The following is a 12,602-nucleotide window of genomic DNA, read 5'->3' as shown; positions in this document are numbered from 1 at the left end:
AGACACCTGCTGCTGGCGTGTGCAGGTTCTCGTGCAGCCGCGTAGCGCGCTCCCTTGTGCTCGGACGCAAGGACTGGGGGATTCTGACCCCGGGGCACTCGGCGCCCTCCACCCCTGGCCAAAACAACAACAGCTTTGTACAGTGAAGTCTTGCAACACTTCCTGTTGGCTTCATGCTGAACGTCCAGGCTGGACAGAGAGGGGGGAACGGCCCCGGCGCTGTCAGCAGATTCCTGGTGGTTAGGACACGGTCCTTGCACGCTGTGGCCTGCGCTGGCATTCCTGGTGGGCGTGTTGATTTTGCCTGGTTCAGGAGCGCACTGGCCGGCCCTTTGGGGTTGATGCCAGCTCGAAACATTTTTGTCTTGTGTTTATATCCAGGGGGATGCTAACTCTGAGGCTGCTGGAGCACAGCTGAAGCCTGAGCCCTTGGAAAGAACTTTCACCCGGCACCAGTGGCTTTGCCGCCGCCTGACGGGCAGGGTGCAGGCTGGGGTGCGGGCACCCCTCTCTGACCCGGAGCTCAGGAATAAATGGTGCCGGGAGTTTCTTCATCTCCTGAGGACAAAGGACCTCTCCATGGTCTTCTCCCAACACCCGGAGGCCTGAGCTGTCCCATTAAATGCCCCCCCACACCCCAGTGGCATCAGAAACTGTAAGGGACAAACGTGTGGCACAGCGTGTGGAGCCGCAGCTGGCAGTGCCCGCATCCCATGTCCGAGTGCTGGTTTAAGTCCCTGCTGCTCCACTTCCCATCCAGCTTCCTCTGACACTCCTGGGAAGGAGCAGACAGCGGCCCGAGCACTTGAGTCCCTGCGGCCCACCTGGGAGACCCTGGTGGAGCTCCTGGTACCTCACTTTGGCCTGGCTCAGCCCCACCTGTTGCAGCCATTGTGGGAGTGAACCAGCAGATGGAAGAGCCCTTTCTCTCTCTCTCTGGCATTTTGCCTTTCAGATATGTAAATGAGCTTTTAACAAAGGCAATTTCGGGGGCTGATGTTGTGGCATAGTTGGTAAAGCTGCCGCCTGCAACACCGGCACTCCGTGTGGGTACTGGTTCAAGTCCTGGCTTCTTCACTTACAATCCAGTTCCCTGCTATTGGCCAGGGAAAGCAATGGAAGATGGCCCGAGTGCTTGTGTCCCTGTACCCACATGGGAGACCTAGAGGAGGCTCCTGGCTCCTGGCTTCAGCCTGGCCCAGCATAGGCCATTGTCGCCATTTGGGAAGTGAACCAGCAGATGGAAGATCTGTGTGTGTGTGTGTGTGTGTGTGTCTGTCTGTCTGTCTATCTGTCTGTCTCTGTTTCTCCCTCTCTGTTACTCTTTCAAATAAATAAATAAATTCTTCAAAAAGGCAATTTTAAGACGTGTGGATTTTGCGAATGTGATTTACCCCATTGCTAACTTGGTGATGGTTTCTTCTGTGTTCCCTCTGTCCACGCGGCCAAGTCTTTGTGGTTCTTGGAAGCCCTTGAAGAGCGGGGAGCTGAAGGCTCGGGCCCCGGGGCCCAGTGCTGGGGGGGGGATGCTCAGCTTCCGTCTCTGCCTCTGGGAGTGCGGCCGGGGGCAGCGGGGGGCGGCGGGGGCAGCAGGGGGTGGTGGGGGCAGCGGGGGGTGGTGGGGGCAGCAGGGGCGGCAGGGGCAGCAGGGGGTGGAGGGGCAGCGGGGGCGGCAGAGGCAGCAGGGGGCAGCGGGGGCAGGGGGCGGCGGGGGCAGTGGGGGCAGCGAGCGGTGGCTGCAGGGCAGCGGGCAGGGGTGCACTGGGTTCTCCAGGCTGCTCCTGGTCACTCCTGCTGCCCCGGTGTCCCACAGAGCAGCCACCCCCCCAAGTCTCCCTCCTGTCCCCACCCTCTCCACCCGGGTCTCTGACCACCACCTCGGAAGCAAATGCAATTTGTCTGAAGCACTGTCTTGGCACTGAGGATTGGACAAGGGAGGGTCTTGTCCGGAAGTCAGGTGTACCTGCGGGGAGGGGGCTCGTTCTGTTTTCAGCTCACGGGGTCCGTCCACAGGTCCTGTGTCGTTCTGTGGACCGGACAGGACCTGGTTGGACTCTCAGCACGGGAGGCGCTGGCTTGTTGACCAAGCATCCAGTGTGCTTGACGGTGGGAAATACGCATTCGGTCCCAGTCCCTGGCCCCTGGGACTCTGGAAATACAAAAGGCAGGATTGGAGAGCTGTGACACGCTCACGAGATGACCCGAGGCTGGGCCCCCTTGGGACTGGCCGGTTGCAGATGGACCCAGTCAGGGTTAGAGGTTGAAGCTCTCTCCGCACAGCGCCCCTGCTCACCCCACCTTGGGGACAGGGAGAGCGGCTGGAGCCCGAGTTCATGACACCAGGCGAGGACGTGGCTGGGCAAGCCGGAAATTCCTGGGTGCTGAACCTACAGAGGCATGGGGGGGGGGGCAGCGACGACCCAGGAGTTCCGTGACCCCCACCCCACTCCCTGTTCCCTGCTCTTCCATCTGACTGGTCCCGAGTGTGTCATAAATGAGTAACAGTAAGCAGAGAGCTGCTCTTGGCCCTGAGAGCCATTCTAGCAAATGATCAAACCCGAGGAGGGCGTTGTGGGGTCAGGGGTGCGGGAGGCCTGGGGCTTGTGCGTGGCCTCCGCAGGGAGGGCGGCCCCGAGGGACAGGGCCTCAGGCGTGGGGTCTGCTGGGATCGCCAGGGTCGTGGGCATCGGAAGTGAACTGAGTGGGGGCAGGGCGGGGACACTGTAGCTATGCAGGGGATGGCTTGAGATGAGCAAGCCCACGGATCGGGTGTCAGAGGCCGAAAGCCGCTCACTGGGCAAGGACGTTCGGCTTTGTTAGTTTGTCCTTTGCTTTCTGTGAACTCCGGTGGAGGGAATCCATCTCAGAGAGGCTCTGCTGGTGCACGCCGGCCAGACCCCGGCCCCTGAGCTCTCCCCAGACCCTCTGCGTGAGACCCAGCCTGCAGCAGCCGTGTGCGGGTGTCGCTGGTGTGGAAACCGAGGCTTAGGACACTGAGGGAACTTGCCCCAGGTCAGGAGGGGCACGGGAGGAGAGAGGAGCACCCAGGCCCGGGCTGCTAACCCTATGCTGAGTGCACACTTCCCTTTGGGAGAAGTCTGGACCAGAGAAACGTCCAGGCTTGGAGCTAAGAATTTTCCCATCGTGCTCTGTACTCCTGGCTGTGCCCCACACATGACAGACTGGTGTCGTCAGCCCCCAAACACCCTCCCCACGCCCGCATCCTCTGGCCCTGGGGAGTGGGGCCTGGCAAAGAAGCTTCTAGAAATTACCTGTGTCAGGGGCGGCACTGTGGCTCACTTGGTTAATCCTCTGCCTGTGGTGCCAGCATCCCATATGGGCACCGGGTTCTAGTCCTGGTTGCTCCTCTTCCAGGCCAGCTCTCTGCTGTGGCCCGGGAGTGCAGTGGAGGATGGCCCAAGTGCTTGGGCCCTGCACCTGCATGGGAGACCAGGAGAAACACCTGGCTCCTGGCTTCAGATGGGCGCAGCACTGGCCGTGGCGGCCATTTGGGAGGTGAACCAACAGGAGGAAGACCTTTCTCTCTGTCTCTCTCTCTCACTGTCTGTAACTCAACCTGTCAAATAAATTTTAAAAAAAAAGTTACCTGTGTGGATGGGCTCGAGGGCACCCTTTCGGAGACCTGCACACCCAAGGTGGTTGGTGACACATGGACAGGAAGTCACAACAGCCGGGGGACACACAAGGTGGACTCATCACAGGGACCCCAGGGACAGAGAGTGGTGCCCAGGAGCCAGTGGGACAGCTCAGCCCTGGCAGAGGGGGCAAGGCAAAGAGATCTTCCATCCTCTGTCTCACTCCCCAGATGGCCCCAGTGCCTGGGGCTGGGCCAGGCCAAAACCAGAAGCCCGGATCTCCATCCAGGTCTCCCACGCGGGTGCAGGAGCCCAAGCACTTGGGTCATCCTCTGCTGCTTTCCCAGGCGCATTAGCAGGGAGCTGGATCAGAATCGGAGCAGCTGGGACTCTAATCGGAGCTCATGTGGGATGCAGGTGTTGCGGGCAGCAGCTTAACCTGCTGTGCCCCAACAATCTAGGTTAGATTAGACTACCGCTGCTGGCCACACTCACACAGGAAACTAAGCACACAAAGACGTTGTTGTCATTCTCTTCAAATGTGCAACTGCAGGCAGCCGCTTAGCCTAGCAGCTCAGACACCGTTTAAGATGCTGGGTCCCACATCACAGGAACCGGGCATGATTCCTGGCTTTGCTCCTGACCCCAGCTCCCTGCTGACGGGCACCCTGGGAGCAGCAGTGGTGGTCGAAGTAGTCGGGTCCCTGGATTGAGTCCTGAGCCCCTGGCTTCGGCCCCTGCCCAGTCCCAGTCCCAGTTGTGACAGGGAAGGAGCAAGAGGGTAGGAGTTCTCCCTCTCCCTCCCCCTTCCCCCCCCCCTTCAAAGAAACAGATAAACAAAACCATGCAATGTGTGTCTGCAGTCCCTCAGTCAACCCTTCTAGCTGAACCCAAGGTGGCAGGTCAGGAGGGGGCCCCGTCCCGTCCCATGCCTTCCCACTGCCTTTTGCCCCAACACCGTCTTCCTCCAGCGCCTGGGACACTGGAGCAGCCGACTGGGTGCCCCTCCGTCTGCACCCGACTCTGGGCTGCGTTCTCATCATCTCCCTTCCCTCCTGTGAAGGGTGCGTGGGGACTGCTTCCCACTGCTCTCCCTACTTCTCCTGCTGGGCTCTTCTCCCCCTCCCGGCCTCCTGGGGGCACACCACCCCCCGTCCTTAGCCTCCTGGGGGCACACACACACACACACACACACACCCTGTCTCTGTCCTTAGCCTCCTGGGGGCACACACACACACACACACACAGCCCGTCTCTGTCCTTAGCCTCCTGGGGGCACACACACACACACACACACACACAGCCCGTCTCTGTCCTTAGCCTCCTGGGGGCACACACACACACACACACACACCCCTCTGTCCTTAGCCTCCGGCTTCTGCCGCTCTTGCTCTCCCTGGACAGGCCGGCTCCGGGCGTTCGGTTCCTGACCCAACGACTGCTCCGGAACCTGCCTCTCTGGCTGCCTCTCCCCTCTTGAACAGAGCCCACGGGCTTCAGACCGTAACCTGCCGCTGCCTGGTCCCAGCCTCAGAGCCGCTCACTCTCCCCGTCCTCCAGGTTGCTCTCCCGGCCCCGGACTCGATGACTTGTGTGTGCCAGGCCCCGGTGCAGCAGCTGCAGCCCGTGTGCCCCCTGGTCCCTGCCCTCTCCACCGAGCCGTCCCCGAGCCCACTGACTCTGCCCCCTGAGCGGGGGCCTCCGCGGGTGCCCGAATCTGGGCTCTGCCGGGCCTTTGTGTGTGTGATGCCGCAGCCGCCGGTGGGCGAGCGTTTCCGGTGGTTTCCCACCAAGATCAGGCTTTGCTCGGAGGCCCCCGCCCGAGCCTCTGGTGGCCTCCAGGGCGGGGAACTCTCTGGCCCTCACCCTCTGTGGCTTCCTTCCTTTGTCAGCATGGCAAACCATGGCCCTTGACCTACTTACAAAAAGACACAAAGTATTTTAGGAATGGAGACGTAATTCTCACGCCACAGAACTTGCCCTTTTCAAGCCCGATCCCGGCCGCGATCTAATTCTAGAACATTCTCCTCCCCTAAAGGAACCTGCAGGACTTCCCGTTTCCCCAGCTCCCTCCAGCCCGAGGCCAAGGCCAAGCTCCCTTCGTGGATGTTCCTCTTGGGGGCATTTCCTTAAAGGGAACCGTGTAATTTCTGGTCTTTGCGTCTCCTATAAACGGAACCGTGTAATTTCTGGTCCTCTGTGTCTGGTTTCTTCCACCCGGCTCAGAGTGTCCAAGGGTCACCCAAGTTGTAGCAGACGTCAGAACTCGGTTCCCCAGTGTGGGCAAAGCAGACCGCATGCGAGGACAGGCCACGCCCACTCACCGGCTCCCCGCAGTCTCCCCAGATAACACGGGTAAGAGGTCTGTGTGGCCCGGCTTCTGTGCTCCTACCTGGGGGTTGGCTTGCCTGGCAGGGGGCGCCGTGTCCAGCTCTGGGGGCCACCAGCTGCTCCCACAGAGGCAGCACCACTGCACCTCCACCAGCCGGACGTGAGGGTCCCTGCCCCTACACCCTGTCCAGCTGGGCGCGGGGGTCCCCGTCCCTCTTCCTCTCCAGCCCGACACGGGGGTCCCCACCCCCACACCCCCACCAGTTCTCCTCGGCTGTCTCTTTACTACAGCCACCCCAGAGCTGTGCCTTAGTTTGCATTTGTTTTCATACGACCTGCAGACTGAAAATGATTTTTTACGTCTTTAAAAGGCTATAAAAGCACCCTTGAACACACACAGGATGCGTGACAGTTCATGCACACACACAGATATATGACAATACATGACAGAGTTCACACACACAGATGTATGATGTATGTCAGAGTTCACACACACAGACGTGTGACAGAGTTCACACATACACAGATATGTGTCAGAGTTCATGCACACACAAACAGGATAGAGTTCACACACACAAGGATGTGTGACATAGTTCATGGACACATACATAGGACAGAGTTCACACACACGATGTGTGTCAGAGTTCATGCACACACAAACAGGACAGAGTTCACACACACACGGATGTGTGTCAGAGTTCATGGACACATACATAGGACAGAGTTCACACACACGATGTGTGTCAGAGTTCATGCACACACACACAGGACAGAGTTCACACACACACGGATGTGTGTCAGAGTTCATGGACACACATAGGACAGAGTTCACACACACGATGTGTGACACAGTTCATGGACACACACACAGGACAGAGTTCACACACACGATGTGTGACACAGTTCATGGACACACACACAGGACAGAGTTCACACACACGATGTGTGTCAGAGTTCATGGACACACACACAGGACAGAGTTCACACACACGATGTGTGACACAGTTCATGGACACACACACAGGACAGAGTTCACACACACGACGTGTGACACAGTTCATGGACACACACACAGGACAGAGTTCACACACACGACGTGTGACACAGTTCTTGTGTGGCCCGTGAAGCCCACAGTGTTTCCTACCCGGTCCTGTAAGTGCAGCCATCCCCACTCGGCTCCACCCCGAGAGAAAACCTCAGCTCGGGGCTGGGCTCTGGTCTCTGGTGGGAACACCTGGCTTCCCCTTGCCGCCCACTTCCCCTCCCCCTAAGGTCCAGAGCCCTCTCGTCTCCCTGGGGTGGGGGCTTAATTGCATCCCCACGTGTTTGGTGAGACCGCTCTTGCGTAGCCCAGGGTTGATTTCACTGTTCTTGCCTCCACCCCTAGACTCTGAGGCCCTTGGACATCTCCGTTTTCTTAGCACACAGAACTAACGAAGGCACAGAAGAATGGGCCCAGCGCTCCGCCCTCGGGACACTTACAGGGTGACCAGAGAGCTGCCGTGAGCCTGAGCCCGAGCAGACCGCGTGAGCCACAGGCTAATTCACGACACACCGGGTGCTGGAGCCCATGCTGGCGCCAGGCCCAGGAGCAGAGCAGTGGAGGAGAAGGGAGCCCGGCACCACCGTGGACCTGAACACTCTGGCTGCGGCTCGAACGCCAGCGTCGATCCAGCTGTCCGGCTCGCCAAGCAGGCCACCGCTCCTGCCAGCTGGGCTCCTTCTCCAGGAGACAGCATCTGAGTGGCTGTGGTTCCTGTCCTGAGTCAGTACCACACGTGGTGGCCAGGACCTGTGGGAGTCCAGTGCTTTCCTGTGTGGCCGTGGGACACTCCCGGTGGACGCTCTCAGGGCCCAAGTACATTAAAAAAAAAGCTATTTAAAATCAGAGTTAGAGAGGGAGAGAGAGAGAGAGAGGAGAGAGCTATGTCTTCCATCTGCTGGTTCACTCCCCAAATGGTCGCAACAGCCAGGAGCCAGGAGCTTCTTCAGGGTCTCCCACGTGGGTGCAGGGGCCCAAGCACTTGGGTCAGCCTCTGCTGCTTTCTGCGTTAGCAATGAGCTGGATTGGAAGTGGAGCGATACAGGATGCCGGCACTGCAGGCAGCGGCTGAAGCCGCTGAGCCACAGAGCCCCCTCCCCACCCAGGTGCATTTTCTCCTGTTGCCTGCACAACGCTGTGGTCCCTGGGACCCATGTGACAGCAGAGCCTCCGCCACCTGGGCAGCTCTGCCAACCAGAACCTCACCAGTCACGCTGGACGTGCCTTATGGGTGTGCTTGGAGTTGGGACAGGTTTGTGACCTGACTTAGCCTGCCCCGTGGGAGCCCACCCCCGGCACTATCTGGAGCAGCGGCTGCAGGAGCGGGACCTGCAGGACCAGAGGGGCAGGGGAGGAGAGCGCGAGGCGGGTAGGGGCCAGAAAGAACCAGAGTGGGGCGTCGGCTGCCCCTGGCCCCTGCAAAGACCATCTTCCCTCTCTGCTTTCCTCCACCAGGAGAACGGCTCTAAGAGTGGCCATCATCAGTCCACCTCCCCAGGAAGGGGTCCCGTTGTGGGACATTTTATTGGCACGGGGGACCACTTGGTGTCTTTGGTGTGGACCCTGCATCTGCTTCCTTTGGGCCACACTGTTTTCCAGAGGAGACGAAGGAGCCAGGGGCTGGGCATGTACCCCACTGCCCCAGTGGAACCGTGGCCAGTACTCAGGACTGCGTTGTGCCATTGTCCAAAGACTGACCTTCAGCCCTGCTGGGGCAGGCGGGGATCTTTCACTCCGAGTCACTGCCTTGCTTCAGGTCACGTTGTTTCTGTCGCTCCCATTCCCCTCGGTGCTTAGGAATAACGGCACAGGGGCCGGCGCTGTGGCGGAGCTGGGAAAGGCCTCACCTGCAGTCCCGGCATCCCTATGGGCGCCGGCTTGAGTCCTGGCTGCTCCACTGCTGATCCAGCTCTCTGCTGTGGCCTGGGAAGGCAGTAGAAGGTGGCCCCAGAGCTTGGGCCCTGCACCCACGTGGGAGACCTGGAAGAAGCTCCTGGCTCCTGGTTTTGGATTGGTGCAGCTCCGGTCATTGAGGCAATTGGGGAATGAACCAGCAGATAGAAGACCTCTCTCTCTCTTTCTCTGCCTCTCATCTCTCTGTGTAACTCTCTGACTTTCAAATAAATAAACAAATCTTCAACAAAAAATGGCACGAGTGATTTTAGTACCAATATGAGTTGATTTACCAAAGCTTTTGGGGACCAGGCTGTGGATTGTTCTGGAAAACACCCATGAGCATGGTCTGTCGCTGTTTTGCTCGTGGGGCTCAAAGACAAAACAGAGGAAGGCATATCCCAGCGAGGGCCCGCGCAGCCTCCAGGCTGCCACGCCACTGCCATTGCCTTGTTTATGACTTGGCAGGGGGTGGGGACCCGGGTGACACTTGACTCAGGAAGTGACTGAGTGACAGGGAGTGTGCAGCTGGGTTTTATGGGCTGCAAACTCCTATCAGAAGTTGATAAGAAGGGCTCTGGGCCACTGGAAGGATTTCCTAAGCCCCAAGTGAGCAACACACAAGAATGAGTCATCCCCACAGGAGGCCGCTTCTGCGGCAGGGACAGGTGCACACATGCACGCACGCGCACCTCGAGCCTGGTCGTCAGGGCCCTGGAGAAGTGACGGAATCATGACGATGTGGGGACCCCACCGCGATAACCAGAAAGTGAAATCGGACTGGAGAGAAGGCAGCTGCCAGGAGCTGTGTGCGGAGGGGCCCAGCGAGGGGGACACGGGGATCCTGGTGACAGCGCCAGCACTGAGATGGCATGCATGTGGGCATCTGGCTTTGCAATGCCAGTGGGCGGGGCCATCCCAGTGGGCGGGGCCATCCCAGTGGGTGGGGCCATCCCGGTGGGTGGGGCCATCCCTGTACCCCGCCCACTATCTCCTCTAGTTCCAGTCACCTGGTCCCATCAGAAGAGCACTCCCCAAACTCCCCCTCTGCAGTGGCTGTCACCTCTGTGACGTCCCTGTCCCTCTCCTGGGTGACGCCAGCCGGGCCACCCACACGGGGTCAGATCCTCAGGCTCTGTACTTGTTTATTTAAGTTTAAAGCACTTGTGTTTATGTGCGTGAAAGGCTGAGAGAAAGAGACCTTCCGTCTGCTGGTCCACTCCCCAAACAGCCAGGGCTGGGCCAGGCTGAAGCCGGGAGCCTGGAGCTGCCTCCAGGAAGCAAAGCCACACCCAGGGCTGTGACGGCACCGCGGGTCCTCAGCGGGCTGAGCCACTGTGCCCAACGCCTTTCCTCTGCGTGCTCTTCATGGCAATGGGTAACATTTGCAGCTCTTAAAAATGCCGGGCGCGCAGCCCTCTTCAGGAGCCTGATCAACTCAGAAAACACGAGGCGCGGAGGTGCCTCCCGGCCCCCTCCTCTCCTGCCCTGGGGTGGGGCGGGGTGGGAGAGGGGTCAGTGCTTCGCTGACCCCCAGGGTCTCCCGTGGGCTTCCCCTGACTCTGAAATCTCCCCTCTGGGTCTGAGCTGGTGCCCCCAGTTGGCTCTGGCCTCCACCAGCCTTGTCAGAAATCAGCAAAATCCTCGCTTATCAGAAATCAGGGCAAAATCTTGCAATGGAAACAGAGCGATTGGCTGTCATAAGCAGTTAACTCAGAGGCTGCCGACAAGTTTGGGACTGATGGCCAGTCTTAAAATTGGGGCAAGAAAGGTGGGGGTGGGGCAGAGAAAGAGGGAAAGGAGGAGAGAGGGAAGGCGAGAGAGGGAGAGGGAGCGAGCTTCTGGCACTCATCCCAAGCAGTTCACTCACAAACTGGTTTAGGCCAGTGAGACAGGACGTTCTGCAGAGCCAGGGTCACGTGACCACGCGGGCGAGCAAACAGGTGGTGTATCATTAACAAAGCACAAGGCTGCACGTCCAAGGCTCTCCAGGTGTCCGTGACCCAGGCAATTTAATTAAAAACAGAAAGAAATGAAGTGACGGCAGCCCGAGGTTCCAGCCGCCCAAACTCGGCCCCACCAGCCACGGGGAGGGGCGGCCCCTCTGTGACCCTCGTGGGGGACATCTGCCCCGTCAGCCCCTGCTCAGGGAGCGTGGATGCAGCCGCCGCGGCCGGTGCAGGGCTGACTCAGGACACGGGCCTGTCCCCTCCCGGCAAAGGAGAGCTGCAGGGAGATCAGTGGCCGTGGGGACCAGGCCGTGCACACGGCAAACCCTGAGTAGGCATGAGCACGGGGCCTGCATCTCCTTTGATCCAAAAGCAGCATCTGGGTGGGCCAGGAGGCTCCTGGGACGGTTCTTGGAGACCCCAGATCCACCGGCAGGGTCAGGGGCGGGAGCCTGGGCTCCAGCGCTCAGTCCTGGCTGGGTGCCTCCTGACGCTGCGGCACAGAGCCACGGACGAAGGCCTGGAGAGCTCCTGTCCGCATGTCTGCTGCCCCTCTGCCTTTGTGTCTGCAGCCGTAGAGCCGTGAGCTTGGCAGGAATGGTGGGAGGAGCAGGGGAAGTCCCTGGGCGGCATCTGGCCCTGCAGAGTGCCCCGCACATGGGCGTTCCCCGCCCTGCTTCTCTAGACAATATGGCGCCACAGCTGTTCGCATAGCATTTGCATAGTAGCAGAGGAGAGATGACTTAAAGCAAGTGGGTCACAATGCAAACCCCAGGCCGTTTTACCCAGGGGACTGAATGTTCTCGCATTTGGGGGTCCACCAAGCATCCTGGAGGCACAAACCCCGTGGATGCCAGGTGAAGGGTGGGGGTCATGGGGAGGGCCGGGGCCAGCCTGAGGTCGCTGACCGTGCAGGGGAAGAGGGCTGAGGGCTTAGACCAAGGAGCCAGCGGGGGAGCTCCGGGGAGGCTGGACAGCTGCCAGGCCAGGCACAGGAACCTGCCGCACGGGTGTTAGGGCGGCGTGCGCCGCAGCAGGGAGGGACGCCGGCCCCCCGTCAGAGGGCCTGGGCTAGGGGCCCAGCTCCAGTCCACGGCCAGCTGCCTGCTCACGGGGGTCCTCAGAGGCAGCAGTGACGGCTCAAGCCCTTGGGTCCTTGCCACCCATGGGGGAGACCTGGATGCAGTTCCTGGTTTCTGTCCCCAGCCAGTTCCACCCCTGGCTGTGGCAGGCCTCTGGGGAGTGACGCAGCGGATGGAGAACTTCTGTGTCTGCCTCTCTGCCTTGCAAATTAAATGAAAATAAGTAATAAAAATTAAAAAGCAAAGATGTTTGGGTTTCTGGGGATCTGTATAACTGCGGGTCTCCCAGGGTGTAAACGAAACACTCCCTGACTTACCCCAAACACAAGGTCTTAGGGACCTGGGGGCGCCGCCTGCCTGTGGCTGTCTCTGGGGACCCGGAGCTTTCCAGGCCACAGAAATTCTGACAATGTAAGTTGGATGAAACCTGATTTTAGCACCGCACACATTTAAAGGAGGCACAAATCTGTATTTTTTTTTTTTTTGACAGGCAGAGTGGACAGTGAAAGAGAGAGACAGAGAGAAAGGTCTTCCTTTGCCGTTGGTTCACCCTCCAATGGCCACCACGGCCGGCGCACCGCGCTGATCCGATGGCAGGAGCCAGGTACTTATCCTGGTCTCCCATGGGGTGCAGGGCCCAAGCACCTGGGCCATCCTCCACTGCACTCCCTGGCCACAGCAGAGAGCTGGCCTGGAAGAGGGGCAACCG

The 12,602-nt window shown here is 59.7% G+C and overlaps 1 long non-coding RNA gene across 1 annotated transcript; it reads right to left on the bottom strand.

Moving 5' to 3' along the window:
* Positions 1–1,654: 1,654 nt before the first annotated feature.
* On the bottom strand, positions 1,655–7,630 carry LOC149125851 (uncharacterized). The gene is made up of 3 exons (XR_016236786.1): positions 7,410–7,630; positions 3,273–3,577; positions 1,655–2,149 (listed from the first exon to the last, which is right to left on the bottom strand). It is a non-coding gene; the product is annotated as an uncharacterized LOC149125851 (long non-coding RNA).
* Positions 7,631–12,602: the final 4,972 nt, after the last annotated feature.

Source organism: Oryctolagus cuniculus, chromosome 7 (genome assembly GCF_051225735.1).
Source record: "Oryctolagus cuniculus isolate XC-2025 breed Fujian yellow rabbit chromosome 7, ASM5122573v1, whole genome shotgun sequence".
Classification (NCBI taxonomy): domain Eukaryota; kingdom Metazoa; phylum Chordata; class Mammalia; order Lagomorpha; family Leporidae; genus Oryctolagus; species Oryctolagus cuniculus.
This window is presented reverse-complemented; position numbering and strand designations above follow the sequence as displayed.